Here is a 24,934-nt window from a genome sequence, read left to right on the forward strand (position 1 = left end):
CAGGCTCTTGCCCTCTCTTGAGTGGTCCCCTCAGGAAACTCATCATCCTCTGAGCCACAAGGTCCAATATCTCCACATGTTTGATTAAAGTATTAAATCTCTGAAGGCCAGTTGGACCATTACTCTCTGTTTGTGTGTGTGTCTGTGTGTGAGTGTATGTGTGTGTGAGTGTGTGTGTGTAGGGAGTTGTAGTTATTTTTATACATAGCTCTCATTCTGAAATGCACTAGACAATTTTTTGGCGCTAGTAGAGGAAACAACAAGAATTGGAAGATGAGGAAGATTAGGAACATGTCCTGTTAGAAGACAAATACAAACTGCAAACAAACTGCAAATATCTATCCAAGCCTTCTAGAGCAAATTATGTGAAGAATTTCATTTTTCAATATGGTATCAGTGTATTTTCTAGAGTTGGGAAGCCTAATAAATAATTTATTACTATATTTTTTTCTAAAAATAATAAGGAAAGGACATCAATGAGCTATTTAAGCCAAAAGTGGTAAAAAAAAAAACCACTGCAATTTATTTATATATTATTAATATATATTATTTATATATTAGTTGATGTCCATTAATGCAGTGTAGAAGGTGAGCGTTTTTTCTTCTAGACCTTTTGAAGGAGCCTCAAAATGATCTTATTTTCTAAAATCAGAAAATTGGGTTTTAAAACTAAGGGTCATAGCTTAAGGTTGGAATATAAGTCACTCCTTCTACTATACCTAAATAAACTAGAATCTAAGAAAATGTGCAAATGTAGAAATGGCCTTTTTACTGTCTCACTTGATGAGATGGCAAAATCCTAAGAAAACCAGCAGAAAAAGATTTTTTTTTTTTTTTAAGAAAAAATCCTGGTGGAACACAAGCTGAAGTGAGTAACTCAGTTTCCTACTCCTTTTTTATTTAGACGTTTTTGCTATAGTACGCATGCACTCGCCAGAAAGACAGAGACAGAAAGTGAGAAATCACTCCCCAGGGAGGATGGGCACGCTGCAATCCATTCTCCTCCATTCTCTGCTCGGGATCTTGGGCACACATGCACACATGCCTGGCGTGCTTTTAAGCCACTGGGTCTGGGACTCGAACCACAGTCGACTACATGGGAGTTCAGCGACATAGCCATTACGCCAACTGCTGGTCCCAGTTTCTTACAACTTATGTCCTGAGAGTAAGAGTGAGTCTTTTCAGATTATGAAGTCAAAGAAAGTGTTATTTTCTATTTTTTTTTTTCCCCAAGAGAGGACATGTGCAGAGAGAGTGGGAGAAATGAAAGTACCCTCCTATGGGGAATGGTTACACTGCAGTCCCGTCTCCTTCATCTCTCCACGTTGTGATTTTGAGCATGCGTGCACCTGTGCCTGGTGTGTTTCTCAAGATTCTAGGTCTGGACTTGAACTGCAGGGTCAACCATGTGGGATCCAGCTGCCTTAACTGCTAGGTCATGGAGCTGGCCCCAGAAAGGTTACAATTTTTTCTTAGTTAAAGAAATGAAATTGGGAATAGTGCCCTTTGCCAACAGTAGACTTTTTAGTTAAAATATGAGTTTCTGTTACTTCAGATGAGAAAATTTAATTACCTAAAACACCCTATTTCCTTGTCATTTCAGTTAATTATGGCCCTTCTCCATTAGCAAAGGTATGTGTTGGTCAGACTAGATCTTCTCTGGGAGAAAAATTCTGCATCCTTTCTAAGGCAATGAAGGAGATCTTTTAGAGCTATTGCTGGGACCAGCAGGTTGGCATAATGGCTATGTCGCTGTACTCCCATGTAGTCGACCATGGTTCAAGTCTTGGACCCGGTGGCTTAAACTCACGCCAGGCGTGTGTGCATGCATGCCCAAGATCCCGAGAGGAGAATGGAGGAGTAGGAATTGTGGTGTGGCCATCCCCCCAGGGGGTGATTTCTTACTTTCTGTCTCTTTGTCTTTGTCTGTCTGGAGAGTGCATGTGCCCTATAGCAAAAAACCTCTCAAAAAAAAAAAAAAAAAAAAAAAAAAAAACAGAGCTATTGCTGAGGACTGCTCCTGTGCTCTCTAATGACACTGCCACTTAACAGAGTAACAACTGGTGGTCAAGTGCACAATCTCTGGAGCAAGAGTTCAAAACTTGGATCCACCCATTCACTTTTGATACTGGGCATATAAGTCTGAGCCTCTTTTTCTCACCTAAAATGTGGGAGTGATTATAGTACCTACCTCACTTCTGAGAATAACTGAGGATTTGATGAGTTAATATACATACACCACTAAGAACAATACCTAGGACACAGTATACCAACAATTTTCTCTACTATATGGTTTGTTCATGCCTTCAACAACCTATGAATGTCTATTCTGTGCCAAATACTGTGCAGAACACTTATGATAGGAAGATAAATGAAACATTTTCCAAGTTTTAGAGCGCTCTCAGAATGGTGGTGGTGGGCGGGGGACACGCCATGGTTTAAACTCAGTGAGGGAAGGCCAACTTAGACCTTTAAAGGAGAACTTAACTAGGCTAGATGAGTTGGGCAACCAATCAATCAGTCACAATACATTCACAATCCTGAGGCAAAGCATTTAGAAGAACCTAGTTTTATTTGTTAACAGTACAACTAACTAGTTGTATGACCCAAAATAAATCACTGAACTCTTTTGGACACAAGCCTTTACCTGTGTGTAAAATTAGTGTTGAGTCAGTTGTATGCAGGAGCCCTCTGATACTGGCTTATGACAGCCTACTGAGTGCATTATGTTTCAGTGACCTCTTCCTGCTAGCCTGAAATCAGCTACAGTGGGTGTACTTACACCATAGAAATTGGCAAACACTGAAAATCAGGATTTTTTTTTCTCCTTTAGAATAATAATTAATTGATATTTACCAGCTTCCTAGATGAACTACTGAACTCCAAAGTATTTTTGAACTCTAATAATTTTCAACTCAGTGATTGTTTTGCTGCAATTACATTTTATTCCAATGCCATTCACTTGGCATAAATTGCTTTCACTTCTCATTTATATAACCTGCCAGATCTGGCTGTCTGAGTAAGTTTAAAATTTATACTCCAGAAATACTTCCACATCTCATATATTTTTGACTTGATATATTTATTCTTATGATGTGCACAGATTACACTTTCAACGTAGAATGTCTTTGTACTGTTTCTGTGCTACTTTTTTTTTTCCTGATATAGTGCTAGCCATTTAAACAGCTTTGAGCTCCTTACTGAAAGGAATATGTAAAGATGATTCAGATAGACTGACTAATTCATTCTCTGAAAATGTTGTGCACATATCAGGTGAAACTGAATCACCCATAAAACACTTATTTCTTTTCAGTTGATAGTTAAAATAATCTCACTGGAAAAACAGTTCTTGGAAGTGATCATCTCAAGGCACCCTGGCCATGAAATGAATGACATTTAGGAATGTCTCAAGAGGAAGGATCTGTTAGCTATAGATGTCTGCTAGGCCTAACTTTAAAAACAGCTACTCAACTCTGCCATATATTTGCCTCTGGATTTTTACCTTAAACTAGTTTACGTTGGTCTTTTTACTCCCCAGCAACTAGCAATACATTTAATTCTTTAAGTATTTATTAGTAGTTATCTATGTCTATCAATGTTAATACCATCCTCTAACATCATCAATAAAAACATGTCATAAAGCAATAAATGTTGTATTCAAATACTGATTCCTCAGGAGAAAAACCCAACAGTTTGATGGAATAAATATTTTGAGAGAGAGACTTTTTTACTTTGATGTGGATAATTTTGCTTACTTTAAGGATTGATTTTCTTGCAAATCATAATTTATAATTATGTAGACAGCACTTTATAATTTACAAGATATACTCAGTTGCAGCATCTCTTTTAGTCATGATTTTCTTATATAGGCATTATTTCTTTGTTTGCAGACAACACAACTGAGGTTTTAAGAGAATAAAGTTTTATATAAACTATACTAAGCAGGTAACCCAGGTTGTCTCAGTGTATTTTTAATGATTTTAAAAAGGTATATTGATGCTTTTTAAACTGTTTTTAATTATTTGCATTTCCTGGAAAATATTTTTACCCAAAAGGCACAATATTTTAGTAAAACACTTGTATTCATCTGCCTAGCTTCTACTGTCTCTTTTGAAAACTCTCCCTCCCATCTCTGCTGGGGCTGTCAAACACAACCCAACTCTCTTACCCCAGGGTGAGGGTACAAAACCAGGTTGACCTTTCAATGAACTCTATTCTTTTGACATGGTGCTTGTTTAGGGGTGAGCATATGACCAAAGCAAGGCCAATCAGAATCTTTCTTGAAATTTAACATGAATGCTGGGAAAGAATCTTTCCTTGTCAGAGATCACAAGACAGATGTTGCTGTTTCGGAGTATTTGATGATCATCTTTGCCACTCTGTGGAGAAAGCCTGTCTGAGTGTGAAACTGATCCAAGGGGCAGCAGAACCCAGACACAGAGATGGGTTCCTGATGTTATTAATGGAGTGTCTGTACCCAGCCATGTCTTAAGCTAATAGAGGCAGTACAATTTCTTCTTTCCTTCTTTTTTTTTTTTCATTAACAGTTTCATAACGATTCTTTTGTTCCTAGCTCCTGAAAAAGTCCTCAGTGAACAATGTTCAGTAGGAAACATTGCAAATCTATGTATTCAAACACAGTCAAGATAATAAAAGCAAGGGAACCAGCAGTTAGTGTAATGGCTATGTCTCTGGACTCCCACGTAGTCGATCATGGTTCGCGTCCCAGACCCGGTGGCTTAAAACTCATGCTGGGCACGTGTGTGTGCGTGTCCAAGATCCCGAGAGGAGAATGGAGGAGAAGGGATTGTGGCGTGACCATCCCACCTGGGGGGTGATTTCTCGCTTTCTGTCTCTATGTCTCTCTCTGTCTGTCTGGCGAGCGCACGCGCCCTATAGTGAAAACCTCTCAAAAAAAAAAAAAAGATAATAAAAAGCAAGTAAATATTCAAGGAATTGGGACAAAGATAGTTTCTTTATTTATCCTAATAACCACTTTAAATATTTCACTTTGCATTTGGAAACATATCTATTAGTTAAGATTTCCAAGGTGGTATGAATTTTTCCTGCTATATAATTTCAAAATCGTCTACAGTATTTACATAATATCAAGATAAAAATAACGTATCTAAGTAAAGAGGCAAGATATAAAAACTGAAAATATTTCAATATTGCTTTTAAGTGTATAAAAGGGATTTATGATAATGGAAAATGGCTGAGGTCCCATATTAAGGAAATTGCAGCCATAAAAACAGTCATAGCTAGATCTCTAGGAAGACTTGCCAGAGTGAAATTCTAAGAAAAATTCTTAGCCCTCTCTGCATTTATATTATATACATTAACTTTAAAAGTAGAATCATAAAACTAAAATTAAGAAAAAAGGTTTCCATTAGGAGATGCCCAAAGACAATAAAATATTGTATTTACACTCACAGCTTATGAAGAATCATATTGCATTTTACAATAATAATCAAATATTTATAAGTAGCTATTGTAAGCCATCACTTGCTTAGATACTACGATTTTCTGCCCTCTAAGAGTGGATAGTCCATGATTTGAAGACAGTAGAATAAACTCTAAAATCTAAATGTGTAACCTAAATTACAAAGTTAATGGATCCACTGGGCTGTTGACAATGCAAATTTTACTCGTATTTTGTTTCTTATGCCTAAACATTTAACACTTAAAGTTATGATCAAGAGCCTGAAGTGACTTTAGAAAGATAGATCCACTGAGCTGTTGACAATGCAAATTTTACACGTATTGTTTCTTATGCCTAAACATTTAACACTTAAAGTTATGATCAAGAGCCTGAAGTGACTTTAGAAAGATAAAGCCATGCGCTATGTCAAAATTCATTATAATACTGTCAGATAACCTTTTATAGTGATTTTCAATTGTAAGTAAAAAAGACATGAAATTTTTAGAATTTTTCAGTCTATCTAGTTGCTCTTGTGTTTTTATTTGTTTTTTTTTTTATTTAATTATTTTTTAAGATATTTTGTGCTATAGGGCGTGTGTGCTCGCCAGATAGACAGAAAGTAAGATATCACCTTCCAAGGGGGATGGTCAAGCTGTAATCCCTTCTCCTCCATACTCCTCTCAGGATTTTGGGCACGTGTGCACACGCCACGCACCCAGCATGAGTTTTAAGATGCTGATTCCATGACTTGAACCACAGTTGATTACATGGGAGTCCAGTGACATAACCATTTAGCCATCTGCTGGTCTCTAATTATTATTATTATAATTATTTTTGAGACTTTTGGTACAGGGAGTGTGCAAACAACAGATAGATAGAGAAAGATAGTGAGAAGGAAAGTAAGAACCCTCCCCACCACCACCCCAGGAAGGAGGGCCATGCTTCAATCCCCTCTCCTCCAGTCTCCTCTCGGATTTTTGGCACACATGCACACGTTCCTAGTATGTTTCAAGCTGCTGAGTCAGGGACTCAAACTGTAGTTGACCAGATGGGAGTCTAATGCCTATGCCACTTGCTGGCCTCCTAACTGGTCTTTTGTATGGCCACATTTAAATTATCTAAAAACACTTGTGTTATTTTTAATGTTTACAGTTAGCTTGCTTGACAGTACATTTCATAACATTCTCCCAATAGCTTACAAAATCCCTTCAGAAAGGGTGAGGTGCAATGGAGAGTGTGCTAGACAGTACTAAAAGCATGATGCGAATCTGAGTTTCACCATTCACAAACTTTCTGACTCCGTGTGTTTCACCCACAACATGGGTATAATGGTGGACATCGTGTGTGTTGGCCATGTGAGAGAAATGATGAGGATTCCAGTATTCAATTATGTAGCACACATCACTATTCAATAAATGTAGCTACCATACTTATTGTCCTAAATTGTGTCTGAGTCAGTTTTTACTTGCCCTCACCAACAATGAGGAAGTTGGCACAGTCCCTGGGTGAGACCACTCCAAATACCTGGTGACTATTTCATCACTTTAGTACTCTTATCTATTGTTTAAACAGTGTTATTGCTTATTTTCCCACCCCTTGGTCATCTTGTGGTTTTCCTTAAACTCATTTCAAGTTCTTATAGTCCTTCTTAAGTTGTCCTCCCAGACAAAGGCCACAGCAAGGACCTCTCAAACTGAGGAAGAAAACAAATAGAAACCATTACTCTACTTTTAGAACAAGGAGTTAGCCATATCCCCACTGACATTTAGGAAGTAAAGATATAGGATGACCATTAAATGTGGATTTCAAATAAATAATAAATACTTTTTTTAGCATATAATGCCCCATGAATGTATTTTATGTAACAATACTAGTTGGAAGCAAATGGAGAAAAATAAGGGATCAATTACATTTTTCTTTTATTTATTTATTTATTTATTTAACCAATTCAGATTAAACAGATTTGGGCTAAACCTATTTATCTGTTGGGGTAGAATAGTTTTTAAATTTCTCTAGCACATCTAAATTGTGAAATTGTATATAATTTTTTTGGGGGGTATTGCTGCTATGCACCTAAATCATGATGTTTTAAAAGGGATTTGCAGGGTGACCAGTTTCTGATGGCCAGTTTTAAATTTCATATAAGGCAAAAAGGAGTAACTTTCTTTAAACTAAATGTTGTACTGCTATGTGGCAACCTGTCACTGACATGAAATTTCTGAAATAGAAAGAGTATTCCTAGATCTTCCTACTTTATTTATAATAAATTAATTATTAAAACCTTGAAATATAGGTGACTACAGGAGAAAGCAAGTTAAATTTTGCATGAGAGGCTCAGCTTCTTTGTTGCAGCCTGTATCATATAGAACTGTGGAGCTGGAAGCCACAGGCTGACTGTGGTTCAAGTCTCCAGACTGCCTGGCCTGAAAAACATGCTGGATACATGTAACCAGGAATGTAGTATGCTGGAGGAAGGGGATCATGGAATGACTGAGCCCAGTGGAGGGTGCGTGTTGCCCTCTCTCTATCTCTCTCTCAAGTACACATGTAGTCTATTATAAAAAATTTATAATGAATTTGGCATAAGAACAATTAGCATGTGTTTATGTTTCTAGGGGCTGATCTAAACACTGTTTCTTGATTATTACACAAATATTTCTTTGAGAGATAAACAGTGTTTTTATAGAGATTCTTATCCAATATTGTATCCCTTCCTCCAATGATCATTTTAAAAGTGGAAAATGACTGAATTTCAGCATAAGAAAAAGCGAACTGTGCATTTTCTACTTTTATGACTGAGGTCATTGTCCAACTCTGATATGGCAAGGATAAGAAGAAAACGAATAGAATGCCATTATACTCTCAAGATTATTCTTCATAAATTCATAACCTGTTAGCAACATCTTTGTCTTCTTAAGCATGGTTGAAAATATTCAACTTCTGGGAAAGAAAAAGAAATGGACATTTGTTTTTAGCATTGTGAATATCATAAAAAATACTGTTCAGAAAATACATTCAGCTGTCAGAACCACAACTGATAGACAGGTCCTTGCCCCATTAACAACCAGTAAGTCAGACAAGACTGTTCCGTTGATTTGAAATTATGAAGGTTGAACTTCCCCAATGTTAAGAAAGTGCTAAAACGCTTGAAATCCTATAAAAGTAGCTTTTTCATATTTTTCAGCCTAATGGATGGGTAAACTTTTATAACAGATTTTATAGAATTGCCACCAGATTTTGTTCAATGAATCCAGGAACACTGAATAGCATAAATCCACAAATCACATTCTGAGAAACATCTTTCTAAGTATGTAAGCTAAAATAAAATAAGCCTAGCAACCTTTTCCAGTTGCATTGAAAAAATGGGTTGGATACGATAAGCCTGACTGAACAGTCAGAATGTAAAGCACTGAAGGGAGACAAGTTGGGGAGGAGACTCATGCATTGCTCACTAATGAATCAGACATTCTCTCCCTCAGTGTTTGAAAATGCCCTCAGCATAGGCACATTATAATTCCAAATGGGAGGGAACTGTGCTAAGAACTGAGTTTATATAACTTATTCATTTCCTCTGGTGCTACCCAAAGCAAAAATCGAATGGCTGCAGAGGAATGTGGTCAGTAAATGGACCCCATTCTTGTCACGATGGCTGTCATATAAAGAAAGAGACCTGAGGAGGCCAAATGGTAGGACAGTGGTAAAACATGATGCTCTATGAGGCTGACCCATCTGGGAAGGTTCTGGATTCATGTCTGGCGACCTCTCTGAATATGCTGGGCAGACACATGCCCATGATCTGGGGCTGGTTGAAGCTGGGTTGGATCGTGGCATCAATACCTTGTTTCGGGTGCTGTCTCTCTGTCTCTTTATCTCTCATTCATGGAAAACATGAATAAGGTAAACTTCTTTAAAAAGCAAGAAAAATATCCAGGGAATCAGATATATGGGAGAGGAATGAGGGTGCCAAAGCCAGGTTCTGGCTTGAAATATGGAGTGGTTAAGTGAGGTAGATGTTCCCTTTTGACACCATTTTCATTTAGTTCTGAATTTTATTTTGCTCATATCTAAGAACTTTTCTTGGGAGCAAATGTTAGCAAATAGACTCTGACACTGGAATGAACTAGGATCTCTTTCTCAAGGTGGATTTTGTCAGCATATGGCATTTTCTTTTTCAGGCAAAGTAGAAAAGAACTGTTAGAAATCATGAGAATACTATAAACAGAAGAAATAATAGATGCTAATTCATTAGGTGAACATAATGCAATTCTGTGTTGGAAGAAAAATTAAAAGCATATAAATAGCACTACACTGAGATCAATATGTTATTAGAAATAAAGAAGTGAACAAAACTTTCTACACAAATCTTAAATGCTTTTAAATAAATAGATAATGCCAAGCAAACCAATATTTGTAAAAGTAGGATAGTAGAGAAAAATAAGTACAGAATCTAATTTCTAAAACTCAGTCAACATTCTGAATCTTTGAAAAATCAATAAACCAAAAGGTTAGTACAACTTAAAAACAACTACTCAGGGTTGCATTTATATAACTGATCTATTCAAGGAAAAACAATTCAGTACAGTTGTGTATAAGTGTGTACGAGTGTGTGTGTGTGTGTGTGTGTGTGTGTGTGTGTAGGGGATATGTATGTTTAAGAAGAGGGAGAAACAGACAGAAGGCAAGGATGTATTATTTGAAACAATAACTTCTTCACCCATCTAAGTATTGCCAGTTGACTGGAAGTCCCTACCTCCCACCCACCACACTCCAGGCTGTGCTGTAGGGAATGTCATTGGAGGAGCACAGAAGGAAGAATTAACTATGCAGAAGGAAAGGAGGGCAAGGATACTACTTTGCTGAGCTCAAGTTAGAGTTGTTCAGGCACAGTGGAGGCACAGAACAGACACATCCAGGAAACTATAATTAGCATAGAGGCAGTGTGGCCTGAGCTGGCGGTGCCACTAACACACAGTTCTGGGGCAGTATCACAGCTTGCTTGGATTAATGCAACAGCTTCCTAGTGGGTATTTCCTTTCCATTACTGTCCTGATCATCTGTTTCCCATGCACCAGAGATACCTTTCTAAACTGAAAAACTGACTATGGCCTCTCTGCTGAAAAAAAAAAAAAAAATAGGTCAACTCCTTAGTAGACCTTAAAAGAAAATGCATGACACAGCTTCTGCCTAACTTTCCTGTTTTGTTTCTTGCCATCACCCCACTACGAATCAAGGCTCTAGCCATCCGGCCCTTTTCAATTTCTTGAAGCAAGTTATATACTCTCCCACTTATGTGATCCTTTATTATGAAATATTCTTGTACTCATCTTCACTTGAACAAAGCCTTACTTTCTTTTTAAGTTTCACCTTGGGTAACACCTCTTCTAGGAATTCTTCTCTAATGCCGTTCTTGGGCATCTTAGAACTCTCCCATGTATTCAGACATCAAAGCTGTCTTCCCCTAATTTAGCCTTTCTCATGCTGTAATGGACTTATTTGTACCTCCCACTAGACTCTGAGCTCCATTTATAGCTCCTAGCACAGTCCATTACATGACATTTAGTAAGCATCTGTTGAATGAATGGATAACACACTGAATTAATACATGAAAGAATAATGTTGAACAAATATTCTGGCAGTGTAGTCAGAAAGAAAAGACTAGATTAGAAAGACTCTAATGAGCCAGACCAAGAAATACAAAGAATCCTAAGTAGAATCAATCCAAGAAGATCCTCTCCACAGCACATTATAGCTAGATTGACCAAAATAACAGACAAAGACAAGATACTAAGATTGGCAATAGAGAAACATCAAATCACCTACAAAGGCTATCCCATCAGTCTAACACTGGATCTCTCATTGGATACAATTCAAGCAAGGAAAGAATGAGGAAAGATATTCAAAATGTTAAATAAAAAACAATTTCAACCAAGAATACTTTACCTAGCAAGATTATCATTCATATGAGAAAAGAAGATAAAAACATTTTCAGATAAACAAAACCTGATAGAAATTACCAACTATAGACCAGCTCTTCAAGGAATTCTGAAAGGAGTACTATACCAAGGAAACTAAAGAAAGATAGACAGCAATAAGAGAACAAAAAACAAACCAAGAATGTCCCGCTTAATGGTAGGGACAAGTCTGGAAATATTGATAATAACATTGAAGGTTAACAGATTAAATTCTCTAATCAAGAGACATAGACTGGCTGACTGGATTAAAATCAGAAACTCTCCATCTGCTGCCTACAAGAAACCTATCTCATGGATAAAAACATACACAGACTACAAGTGAAGAGCTGGAAAAAAGGTATTCCATGCAAATGGTAACCAGAAAAGAGAAGGAGTTGCTATACTGATTTCAGACAAAATAGACTTTAAGACAAAAACTGTAAGAAGAGACAAAGAAGGGCATTATATAGTAGTAAAAGGCCTAATTCACCAAGAAGATATAATGCTTATAAATATCTATGCACCAAACTCAGGAGCACCCAAATTTGTAAAAAAAAGACTGCAAGATCTAAAAGGAGAGATAGATTGTAACACAATAATTGTTGGAGATCTCAACACCCCATTATCTCTTTTAGACAGGTCAATGAGACAAAAAATAAGCAAAGAGATTCAGGAACTAAATGATACCATAAATCAGATGGACTTGCTAGACATCATAGAACTTTCCACCCACAAACCACAAAATATACATTTCTCTCAGCCCCACATGGTACTTTCTTGAAGACTGACCACATGATAGGGTACAAAACTAGCCTTTATACATTCAAAGGCATAGACACTAAATCCAGCATCTTCTCTGACCATGATGGAATTAAACTTGATATTAATCTCAGAAAAAACCCTCGAAAATACACAAATACATGGAAACTAAATAACCTACTTCTGAATGATGTCATGACTATTGAAGAGATTAAGACTGAAATCAAAAGATTCATGGAAACAAATGATAATAAGTACACAAATTTCTATAATTTATGGGACACGGCCAAAGCAGTCAAAAGAGGGAAGTTCATAACAATTAGTGCACACAGGAAAAAGATGGAAAGGTGGCAAAAGGACAACCTAACATCATGCCTCACAGCATTGGAAAAACAACAACAAAAAAGTCTAAAAAACTCAAGGAGAAAATAAAAAGATTCAAGCAGAATAAGTGAAATAGAAAATGAATGAAAGCAAAAGCTGGTTCTTTGAGAAGATAAACAAGATAGACATACCATTAGCTAGACTAATTAAGAAGAGAGGGACCAGTGGTTGGCGTGATGGCTATGTCACTGGATTCCTATGTAGTCGACCACAGTTCGCGTCTGGAACCCAGTGGCTTAAAAACTCACGTTGGCGCATGTGCGTGCGTGCCCAAGATCCTGAGTGGAAAACGAAGGAGAAAGGATTGCGGCGTGGCCATCCCCCCGCGGGGTGATTTCTAGCTTTCTGTCTCTCTGTCTCTCTCTGTCTGGCAAGCGCACACACCCTATAGCGAAAACCTCTCCAAAAAAAAAAAACAAGAAAGAAGAGAGAAAAGAACCAGATAAATCAAATTTGTAATCAGGCAACATTACAACAGACATAATAGAAATACAAAACATCGTTAGAGGATACTATGAGCGGCTGTACACCAACAAACAAAAAAACCTGGATGAGCTGGACAAATTCCTGGAGATGTATAATCTATCAAGATTGACTCAAGAGGACATTGAAGTTACATTCTAAAGCACAAAGAGAAAAACTCTAAGCAATGAAAATCTGGAGATGTAAGAGATCAAGTTTGGGTGATAATTCAGAAGTTAAAGGAGATCACTCAAGAAGGGAGGGGTAACTGTATAGTACCTCTAAGAGGCGTCAAATGGGGTAGGAATAAGTGTCCATCAGATGTGACAGTGGAGAAGTTGCTCATGAACAGAGTGAGACCTTCTTCTTTGGGATGAAAAAGAGACCGCTTGAACTGAATGAGTTAAGGCACAAATGGGAATAAAGAAAATAGAAGAAATGAGCTAGAAATTTATTTTCAAGATTATTTAAAAGATAAAATAGAAACAGCAATGATGACTTAAGGTAACTATGTATTTAAGATCCTATCAGAGTGCCTGACATATGTGTTTTATTTCTTTCTAAAAGAAGCAGCAAATTGAGTAAGGGCTGGCTGAAAAACAGTGAGTGAGATTTTTTAAAGATGGGAGGGGTTGGAAGGGAAAGCAAAATAGATAGTGCAAGATGCTGGAAGATTTGAAGAGTGGGATTGAGATCATAGGTTGAAAAGACCATTATCATCCTTTGAGACAGAAGAAGGTGGTGAGATGGAAACCATCTGGGCTTTTATTTACTCTTAAATAGAAGGGAAGATCTTACACTGAGGATAAGGGGAGCCAAAGGGACTCAAGAGCTTGAGACAATGGTGAAAGTTCAGAATCACTGCAGTGGGTATGGGAAAAAATGGGACCAGAGACAAGTAAACAGATCTGCTTGTAAGAGAGGTATGTCCCATACATTAGTTAAAATGGAAAATGACCAAAACCAGAACAAAATTCACTTGAGATAATACTTATCCTAGCGCACAATGCCCATTGAGTGTCTACACGGTCAACAGACAGTCCTGGAAATTACTGGTTACATAAGTATGACCTCTGTAGCAAATTCCCTATGTTTATATAATTCATCATATCTATGGATCTTTATTATTTTTATTTTAAAATGAGTTTTAGTAAAATCTGCAAAAAGTAGTAACTTCAGGGAAAAGAAAACACTGAAACAGATACTCTGTTCTCTTCAATAAAGCCAATAGTCTAAAGATGTTAAAGAAATGAATCTGATATAATAATCATCTAACTCTGAAAATTAAAACCTATTTATTAATTGTAAGGAAGTCTTGATCTTAAATATCAGTCTAGTTATTCATTTAGAATCTTTAATAACATTTGGAAAGTAATTAATCAACTTATGACATAGATGCAAGGTCTGTCACCTTTTGTTGTCATTAATGAAACTGTCTGGGGTTTTATCTGCACTTTTCTGGTGAATTAAAGAACTCTTCTTCTTCTTCTCCTCCTCCTCCTCCTTTTTCTTCTCTTTTTTTTGTATGCTCTTTGATGACCAGAAGAATTTCTAAAATCACTGAGCCCTGACATATAGATCTCAATGAACAAACCAAGTACATGCTAGTGAGACTGAAATAAAAGTCAGAAATATCTTAATTTGAACAAGTCAGAAAGGGAATTATCAACAAGTCCAAAATGTTTATTTCTTTCCATCAGGAGGAAGCCTTTTTTCTATCAACCATCTCTTCTTTGGCTGTTTTATTTGGATAAGATTCAATAGAATTTAATATATAGCTATTTTTGAAACTCACTGTCTCTCTTGCTCATAGAAGGGATAAGTAAACTTTTAAAAAGTCAGCTAAGGTACCATCTTAAGCCCAAAAGTTCACCTAGGTCCTACATAGTTCTGTTTGTTTGCTGTTTTTATCTTATCCAAATATCAGTCAGTCCACAGGCCCATTATGGACAGTTTAGCCATTGACTGAAGTCAAAGGTATTCTGCCTGAATGTGAGGACAGAGTCCCATGATGGCTGCTCGCCTAAGATTCTCAGAGAAACAAAACGATAAGAAGTGGAGATGGGCCTGATGGAAGTTGTTCTCAAATCTGCAGATCAATGTCTAATTCATGTTTCAAATGTCAAAATGTAAATGTAATTCCTACACACACTCTAGCATAAACTTTGTATAGTCAAATCCTAAAGAAATAGCCTTTATAAGATCCTTAAGAAAAGCTAATAGACATCCAAGCAGATACTATGCCAATGGAAAATTATTATAGATATAGTTTTACAGCCATAATTTTTGGTCCCAATAGTAACATATATTATAATGAACTGCTAAGTTAGAAAACTTTAGTCAAGAAAATGATGGAAAACCTGTATAAATTTGTCTTTATTTTTCTTTAAATGTTACGATGTCCTCTGAGAAGATAAGATTTCATTTAGAGTGAGAATAGTGCTTAGGACATGCCAGTGACATTCAGAATAAAAGCCCTTTCTGCTTCTGCTCTATATTCTTGCTGTTCTTACTGGTAGCTGAAAGTAAGACAAAGAGGCCCAATTTATTGTAGGACTGGACAGATGATAGTGTGTCTTCTCCCAGAATCAAATCACGTGTGACAGAAGTTGGAAGACGTTTGTACTTTTCTTACCCACGTCCCCTACCTTTTTCCCGTGTACTTCCCTTTAGTCCTTATTTTGACCTGGCTCTTTCCTACCTAGAATCAGGCAGCCTAATTCCTACTGGGACATGCTCTTATGACTTTCAATGCATCCAAGTTCATGACCCTTCATCATAACCCTCCCTTTGCCTCACTGATCAAACACACCTCATCAAAACCTTCAGGTTTATTTTTTAAGAGTTTATTTATTTCTTTCATCTTGAGAGAAGAGAGAGAGAGAGAGCACCTCCAACAGGCTCTTGACACTGTGTTCCATCTCCTCCCTCAGCCAGCTCCAGATTATGGGCACATCTGTGCTCTGCATATTCAAATGTGCCTTCAAATTTGAACTGGTATCTTCCCATGTGGGTCAGTCTCACAGAGCCTTGCATTTTGCCACTGTTACATCATCGAGCCCCGTTATCTACATTCTATACAAGTGCCATGGGAATTACCATTAAAAAGTTCTTAAACTGAAGTGCATTTTTTCAATGTACAAATTCAGAGACATTTGTTTATCAAGTTGTGAGCTCTTTTCATCGGAATTTTTAAAATCATGTAATCATGAATGTGTGATATATGATTATTACAGATGGTTTGGTAAACCACTGAAATAAAAATCAGGTATGTCTCAACTATATAAATAAATTACTCCTTATATGGTTCTATCTATAATGAAATGTCAAAATAAGCTTTAATGATGATGTATGTATTCACTAAAGATTCAGTTTTACCTAAGAGAATCCCCATTTGAAGATCATAATAAAATTTTCCTTCTCCCCTTAACCGCACAAGATAGGAGAAATGGTCAAATTCTGTAACCTTATAGGTCACACTAAAACAACACACTTTGGATCAGAAAAAGTTTTCTGAGGGTAGAATGTGAAGAGCAGTTAGAAATCTAGAACATGGCATCAAGGAGGATCTCGGCATCTATGTTTCAGTACTATACCTTCTTCTAAATGATACTTACTTTTAGAGAGGAGTTTCCGTTTCCAATGCATTTCAACTGTGCTTAAAGTTACACACGTGTGCCTAGTCCAAACCAGAGTCTAGTTATCAGATAATGCACACTCACAAACAGGAAGTCTAACAACAGTAAGAAGGTGTTTGCTCCACACAAGAGAGTTCAAAGATGTGTCAATCATGTAATTTGGAGCAAAACTCAACACTAGTATTATTGCTGAATATCCCTTTCTCTCTCCACAGCAGCTTATGATTACAGCATTACATTTTCTGAGCCTGTTGGAACTTGTTGCTCTTGCTTATAGATACAAGCAATGTGTCCTTTTCTGTGAATAGCTTTCAATCAGTAAGCATGTCAAGGTGGGAGGAAGGATGACAGGAATAGTAAAAGGGGAAAAAAATCAATTTTCAGAAAGCATATGGTAACAACTGAATATTTAATCAAATTAGCCTAGAAATTCCTTCCTATTTTCAGCACTCTTTGCAAGGCAGTTGCTTCATGGTACAAAATGAATTTCAATAAATGTCATATATTTAGTTAGAAGGCTTATTTCAAAAATTTGTTGAACCAAGTCATTGACTCAGAATAGAGCCCATTTCAAGAGATGACAGATGGATACTAATATTGATTAGAAGGACTGACGCTAGCTAGAAGGTTTTGGGCAAAAAAAAAAAAAAAAGTCATTCATTGAACAGTCAACAAAATATTTACTGAGTACCTACTATGTGCAAGGATAAAATGATATTTAGACTATATGTACAATAGAAAGAGGTGTCCAAATAATTTCCTTGGGATTATTAAGGATTACAATTATATCACACTGGTAAACAAGATCCTATTGGTGCTTTTATTTTTCACATTGCATCATAAAATACAATGGCACTCATTCAAGCATTAATTCTGACATGGCAGCAGGATTTTAGGCCAAACATGAATTTTTTTTTTTTTTGGAGAGATTTTCACTGTAGGGCGCGTGCGCTCGCCAGACAGACAGAGAGAGGCATAGAGACAGAAAGCGAGAAATCACCCCCCAGGGGGGGATGGTCATGCCGCAATCCCTTCTCCTCCATTCTCCTCTCGGGATCTTGGGCACGCACGCACACGCGCCCGGCGTGAGTTTTAAGCCACCGGGTCCGGGACACGAACCGCGGTTGACTATGTGGGAGTCCAGCGACATAGCCATTACGCTAACTGCTGGTTCCCAAACGTGAATTTTTGAAGATGCTGTTTACTGACCCTAAGCAAAAACCAACTTTCCATTTTTCTAGAACAAAATGGGCCTTACATGATTTCAAAGATTTTTTTAGACATTGAAGAGCTTGCAGGGACAAACAAGGAAGGGTAATGACTTAAGATTTAGTGAATCAAAACACATGGATTAAATTTCCCTTAAAAGACCCCTAGGTTTAAAATTTAAGAGCAAAAATGTTAGTCTAAATATACTCTGAGCCTAAGCAAAGCCAAACGTTTTTTCTAAAGCTAGTAGAGTTGTCTTACGGATTCCAAATTTGCCTGGGTTTTCCATTCCCACATGATTGGGCCCCAAAGGAGGCAATCTACTTCTACTAAACAAATTTACTCCACCTCTGCCTCTGACTTGCAAAGACTACATTATTTCAAGGGTCTTCGCTTTTGATTGTTCTTCTTGGTATTTTTGTCAGTAAAATAGTAAAGATGAGAAATTTTCCGTGGTCATATCAAACAGCTGGAGTACTTTTTAATTTCCTAGGTAATTATTTTTTCTCTTTTCTACATAGAACTTTAAACTGGGACCTATGATTCTCCGTGCTGCTTAAGATTTCCAGCTATTGGGGAACACGAGATCACTTCAAAACAGGAAGAGGCCACTGATCTTAATATGTGCACTGTTTCATGACATATTATTATATTTGTATTTAAAATTGTAGGAAGAAATACACAGTGCCTAATCTTCCTTTCTAACACAATGGCCTTCCGGAAGGCCACTAGCCTGGGCATTTCACTCTGTTTTCAGGATTAAAGAAAACAAGTTAGTGCACAACCTGTGAGGTTTTATTCCTTTAGAAAAATAGATTGCAACACTGATCTGATTGCTTTTAAAGGGCACTGGAAACCAGCAAGGCAGTGTACGTTTTGAATTTCAATGGCAAGGGAATAACAACTGGGTGAAGTTCAGGCAGATTTTTTTTTTTAAAGAAAAGCCAATATTCCAAAGGGAGAGCAGTTAATCCTGAATGAGAGAATTTATGTATAAAATTATGATGGATTCAGGTTTCAGAAAATAACTGCCTCAGTTTAAGAATGGAATGACTATTGTCGATTCTCCTTTAGTTTTTAAATATACATAGCTTGATGCAAAGTATGTGGTTTGATGCGCTTAGTTTACACAAGTAAGTATGAGCCAATAGGTGCTGAATTATCAAATATTATTTTCTTTTTTACATTGATCGGTTAATTTTCCAAAGGGGGAAAAATGTGAGAATTCTAGAAAATGGAATATTTTGTAGAAGTAGTCCTGAGGTTCTTTGACCATGCATATTGCTCAATTCCCAGGACCTGAAGGGGCCACAGGGACAACTTGGCAAGCATAGGCAGGGCCCAGAGTGTAGCTGAGACCACTGGGAGCCAACTCTGGCTTGCAGACTTATTCTTGGTCTCTCTAGGCTGTACATTGTTTAAAGATACTGAGCCAATATTTCAAAATTGGGAAATTCCTGGCTTCTCTTGAAAATTTAAATGATACCACCACATGGGGTCATGCCATTCACTGGACCTCAGCCAACTCTGATGTGACTACCCCCTCTCAGGTGGGGCTTTTCCCAAGCAGTCTGCAGTCCCTAGTGAAATAGTTTTACTCATGTAAGTTACTGGTTTGCAAGTCTTGATAGAGTATAGATCGAGGAAAAGGAGGAAAGAAGAAAATCTGAAGCAGTAGCTTAATATTAGAAGGGAAAAGGAAGGGGAGAGAGGAAGAAAGAAGTGCACAGCAGACAGAAGCTGAACAGCATTTACAGTCCCTCCTCTGCCGTATCTGGAAGGGACAGAAGGGATCAGAGACAAGGGCCCTGGGTATCACTCTCAACAAATCTGACCGAAACAACTCATAGTACGGAAAATAAGAAAGAAAGCTGTCCAAACGGAGCACTCTTTCTGATCAAGGATGGGAGTGGGGATGGGATCAGGCCAATGCAGGATAAGACTGTGGATTTTCTCCCATGTTCCATACACCAAGGTGTGCCTCACTTCTATATCTTAATTTTTTTAAAAAAAATTTTCTTCCTTCCTTCCTTTCATAAGTGACAGAGAGAAGGAGAGACAAAGAGGGAGAGACACAACACCTTCAACAAGGTCCTGATGTGGTGATCCATGTCTAGCCTTCAGCCAGTAGTGGATCATGGATGAGCTTGTCCCAGCATTCTCAGGGAGGTCTCTGGGTTGAACTAATAACCTTCCTATGTGGGACTGCCTTGCAGAGTATCATATCTTACCAAACCTGCCACCATATCTTCATCTTTGAGACTGTAGCTAACTTTGGCAGGTATCTTTCTTTTTTATTTTTTTTGAGAGGTTTTTGCTATAGGGCATATGAGCTCGCCAGAAAGACAGAAAGAGACCAGAGAGACAGAAAGCGAGAAATCACCTCCCAGGGGGGTGGGGGGATGGCCATGCCACAATGCCTTCTCCTCCATTCTCCTTTCAGGATCTTGGGCATGCATGCACACATGCCCGGCATGAGTTTAAGCCACCGGGTCCAGGACTTGAACCATGGTCGACTACATGGGAGTTCAGTGACATAGCCATTATGCTTACTGCTGGTCACCCCATTGGTAAACATCTTTCTAAAACACCAGAGACATTTGGGGGAAGCTATGTACTGTACAATTTCAGAAAACAAAACAAAATAAAAGCAAAAAAAAAAAAAACCCACAAAACATGATATGAGTCCTCCTGAGAAGTAAAATAGAAGCTGAGATTCATGATCCAGGACTGACTGACGGCTACTCCCAATATCTACATGGTTCACTCCCTCATCTCCTTCAGGTTCTATTTCAAAGGCCACCTTCAAAGTGAGGACTTCTCTAACCTCTCTATACCTACTCCCTTTTATCCTTGATAATCTCTATTCCCTTTCACCATTCTTCTTGCAGCTTATATCACTCACTGTCTGATGTGCAACACATTTTACTTGTGTATTTTTTTATCACTTGGCTCCCTCGATAGAACAGACATCATGAGGTAAGAGACCTTGTCTGTTATTCTTCACTGAAACATCAGTCTAACCTATGCCTGGTAGTTACTCATCCTACTATCCTAAATGAATGAGGAAATCCCCAATCACATTCTTGGAGTAGGGGAGCCACACTTTCACTAAAAACTTGTGTCGTTAACCACATTTCATAATTACTATCTTTGTTATATTAGGAGAAATACATTTTTATATCCTATTTATCATTACATAATACATATGGCCCCACAGATCCTTATATACTTTCTGTAGGCCCTATAACTACAATTTATTACAGAAATACAGTCAATAGGAGTAATCTGCATAACCATACTTACACAAATTTATACAATCACAGAAAGAGATATGTATACCTGGGTATGTGACTGCAAAGTTAACTGTTTTTTATTTCACTGTGTTCACACCTCCTGCTACAAATGCCACACGTGTGATTTTTCTCTCAATTACGGTTTACAGCTTATAAAAACACTTTCTTCATTTTGTTCCTTGAAAAACAAAGTAGTCATATTTTTACTGCATGTTTTTATTGAGACAAATCCCAAGGGGAATATACTAAACTGTTAAACACAGCTGAAAAGATATCTGAGAATGAGCTTTCTGATAGAAGGATAGATTACAAAATTACTCACAGCTCTTAATCTGATAACAGAGGCAGTATACCCCACACATACCAATGAAGCCTTTTCTTGGTATGTCTTACTACAAAAAAGAGAATTAGAGAAAGAGGAGGTCAGAAAAACTCCAAGGCCTGGAAATGTAATATTCATCATTTATCATTAATCTATGCCTCAGTGGTAACCTTCACTGATGGCTGGGGAGAGGTGGTGTGGTGCCACTGGGACAGCATGAGGCTAGCCTCAACTGCATACTCGCCTTCCTGTATGCCATGGGAATGTTAAGGTATCACTACTGGCTGTGCTTATCTTGTAAAGTTGTTGTAGGGACAGAAAGATGATACAGGACAAAGCAGCTTGAAAATTTTAAGGTCTTTAAGTTCCAACCTCTTATTTAAAAAACATAGTATTTCATAGCAAACAGGATGATTTCTAAAGTTGTCTTTCTTCTGCGATGTCGCCTTAATAATTATAAACTAGACTAATGCTACTTTGAATGATTTACTTTACCCACAGTGAAGGAAATTGATTTTTAAAATGTACTTCTTAGACTAGCTCTCATTAAAACAAACTTTGGGTTCTATTTCATAAGTGTGATATTTGTCTGCTTAGCTAGATTGTAAACTCCCCTTCGAAGGCAGAGATTTCCTTTGCTCTTTTTTTTTAATGTTCTGTGAAGACTCAGCACATACAATGCTAATGTACAGTTCTCTGCTATTTGGGGTGAGGCAAATGCAGGCCTGGCAGCAACTCAGTATCTGTTAAGAACAGCGTTAAAGTAATCCCAAATTGACATTAGTCAGTGTATCAATCATTTATTACTGAGAGGTGACTATTTTGCACCGAGCAAAGCTCATGAAGAAACTCTGCCCCGAGGGCTTGATGTCAAACACACTTGTTTCAACATACACCGGCCAGGAAAGGGAAGCTAAGTCTGGCACTTGAGTTTCTGCCATAATTTTGCCCTTAGGAGGCACAGTTAACAAAGTGGGCATCCTAAGAACAAACACAATGGACTAAGGGAAATCTATGGGCTAGAGTAAAGAAAGCATAGATGTCTCTAGTGAGGCTCATTCAGCCTAAAGATAGTAGAAAAGAAACCAGGAAACCGGAGTGGAGAAATGCAGGCACAGACAGGCTGGAAACCAGCTCTAGTCAAGCCAAGGGGAAGGGAAGAGGAGGAAGGGGCAGAGAGATGAGAAGTGATCCAAATACATAAAGACCTGTGTCTAGCCATGGGTTCTTCACTCTATACTTTGGAGCAGCCACTTAGACAAAGTCTATGTCCCACAGTATTCACTTTGTTTTGAGACAACCACATTTGAAAAAAGTGTATTTGAGACTAACACATAGATTGGCAAAAGGAAAATTTGACTAATTCTACTATGAACGATTTATTTTACCTACAGCAATGGAAATTGATTTTTTTAAATGTACTTTTTAGACTAGCCCTCATTGAAACAAATTTGTTTAAAAGTCAAGATTAATGTGAGACATAGGCTTATATAGTCCTAAAAGGAATTTTTTTAAAAGGACTGTCTAGAAAAGTGTCATTTTTCTCCTATAATAAATTTTAAAGTAGTGAAAAATCTTTCATAGACACCGGCTGTAGTTAATGTGGTACATTTTATCATTCAGATAAACCTTATCCCCTAATTCTGAGAGTATATAGTGAACTCTTAATGCAAACCTCTACTAGGATGTATTAAGAACAAAGCAATCTTTGAAAAAGCAGTCATTGGCAGATCATCTCCTGTGTGTCACAAATTCCACCATGTTAAAAGCAAAATATATTTAAATTAAAAGAATAGACTTATGCACTGTTAAGTTTGTAAACAGAACAAAAATTTTTTGAGACACCAGTAGACTTTATAGGCAACAGTACACAATTTTCGGGCTACAAACATTTTTTATGAATGATGTAATTTTGAACCTGTGTTATTCAGTCGTTTCAAAAGAATGAACATTGAATACACCACAAACTTGCAATGATTGGAACCAAAATATCTTACTTCTGTTCCTTTCTAGAAGTTTAATGTGCAAAACAAAGCACAGTAAGCTTAGAGATAGAAAGAAAAACTATATACCTGTAAATGAGCCAAGCACCACTTACACAGTTACCATAAAAACACAATTTATGTCTGAGTAACACAGAGTAACATGATGTACATCATTTTCAGATCATCTTCATGCACAAAAAATTCATTAGTCAGCTATAATATTTAGCAGTAAAGAGAAATAATGTTTTTCTGAATCCATTTGCATGGTAATGTGCATGTGTCTGGCTGATGGAAACGACAGAATAAACCTCCACGCAATGCTACGAAATGTGAACAGTCTTCTTAAAATTCAGGAGAGGGTCCAGATAATTTATCCTCGCCAGCGTCAGTTTTTACAATTCTCTAATATTCATCGAGCGTCTTAACTTGGCCATTAAGGTATCTTGATTATTTTGTCTAAGAGAATTGACAATATTTCATTCTACCAGAGGGTTTCTTTGGACATAAAACTGTGATGAGGTAAAATACACTGGGCTACTATTCATGTGTGAACCCCTGGAACCCTTTCCAACTGCCAAATTAGCAAATGGCTCTTTTAAAACATAAAAGGTATTAAATGGAAAATGTACTTTAGATTCTGCATTGGCAATAGTCTGTGAAAGTACTTTCCATGGTGTTTTAATTATTGGGTCAGCACCAGTACTAGCTGGACTGACCGACCTCTGCTTATAATCTATTTTCACCTAAAAAGATGGATGTTCTCCACCAAGCTCTAGCAAAGAGATAAGGTAGAACTGAGAATGATGGATCACAAGCCCTGTGCGTTTGCCAAAAATGAAGAATTCAGACCCTCACAGAAACACCTGCCCCTTGTGAGGAACTCCTCACAAGAGAGAGGACGCAGGGCTGGGAGCAAGTAAGTGACTGGGTTCAAACCCTGCCGCTGCATCACCCTGGGACTGGGTGACCGGATCCCTTTTGTAAGGACTGAGTCAGATCGCAGCCTTGAAACTTGCGTGGCCATAACACTCATACATCACCCACTGCCAGCGCCCCTCTCCCTCTTGAGTCATACAGGTGGCCGGCAGAAGCCATTCCCTAAAACAACAAGCCCGATTCTAGTTTCCACCTCTTTCCATGGCCGCATCCCGTCTGTTCCTGAAGCCCCCCAAACTCCCGCCGCCTTGCTGGTCTTGCCCTCGCGAACAGCAGTCAGCTTTCTTGGGGGAACAAAGAAAGCAGAAGCGCAGGGGCGACGGGTGGGGTGCGGGATGTGAGGGGCGAGCTGTAGTTTTACCTTGCGGTGCCCAGGAGCCGGCGGTGGAGAAGTCAGCGGGCAGGGACCACCCGCGCGCTCCGCGCCTCCCTGCCTCCTCGCCTCAAGTCAGCTGTCGCCCGGCATCTGGCTCGTGCCCTCCGCCCGGCTCCGCATCTGCTCACAAAGCGCTCGGGGCGCTGCGGGCGGCGAGGGCCTCCGGGTCACCTGCGGCCGGACAGAGCCGAACG

At 38.0% G+C, this 24,934-nt stretch overlaps 1 protein-coding gene across 3 annotated transcripts in view; it reads right to left on the reverse strand.

Annotated features, from left to right (window-relative positions):
* MET (MET proto-oncogene, receptor tyrosine kinase) overlaps window positions 1-24,928 on the reverse strand; it is a 134,283-nt gene extending 109,355 nt beyond the window's left edge. For all 3 annotated transcript variants that reach the window (XM_027765926.1, XM_006162377.2, XM_006162376.2), the window contains exon 1: window positions 24,726-24,928. The gene's annotated coding sequence lies outside the window, so the exon portion shown is untranslated. The remainder of the gene's footprint in view (window positions 1-24,725) is intronic.
* Between the last annotated feature and the right edge of the window lie 6 nt (window positions 24,929-24,934).

The sequence above is a fragment of the Tupaia chinensis genome, unplaced genomic scaffold (genome assembly GCF_000334495.1).
Source record: "Tupaia chinensis unplaced genomic scaffold, TupChi_1.0 Scaffold139935_1, whole genome shotgun sequence".
NCBI classification, from domain to species: Eukaryota; Metazoa; Chordata; class Mammalia; order Scandentia; family Tupaiidae; genus Tupaia; species Tupaia belangeri.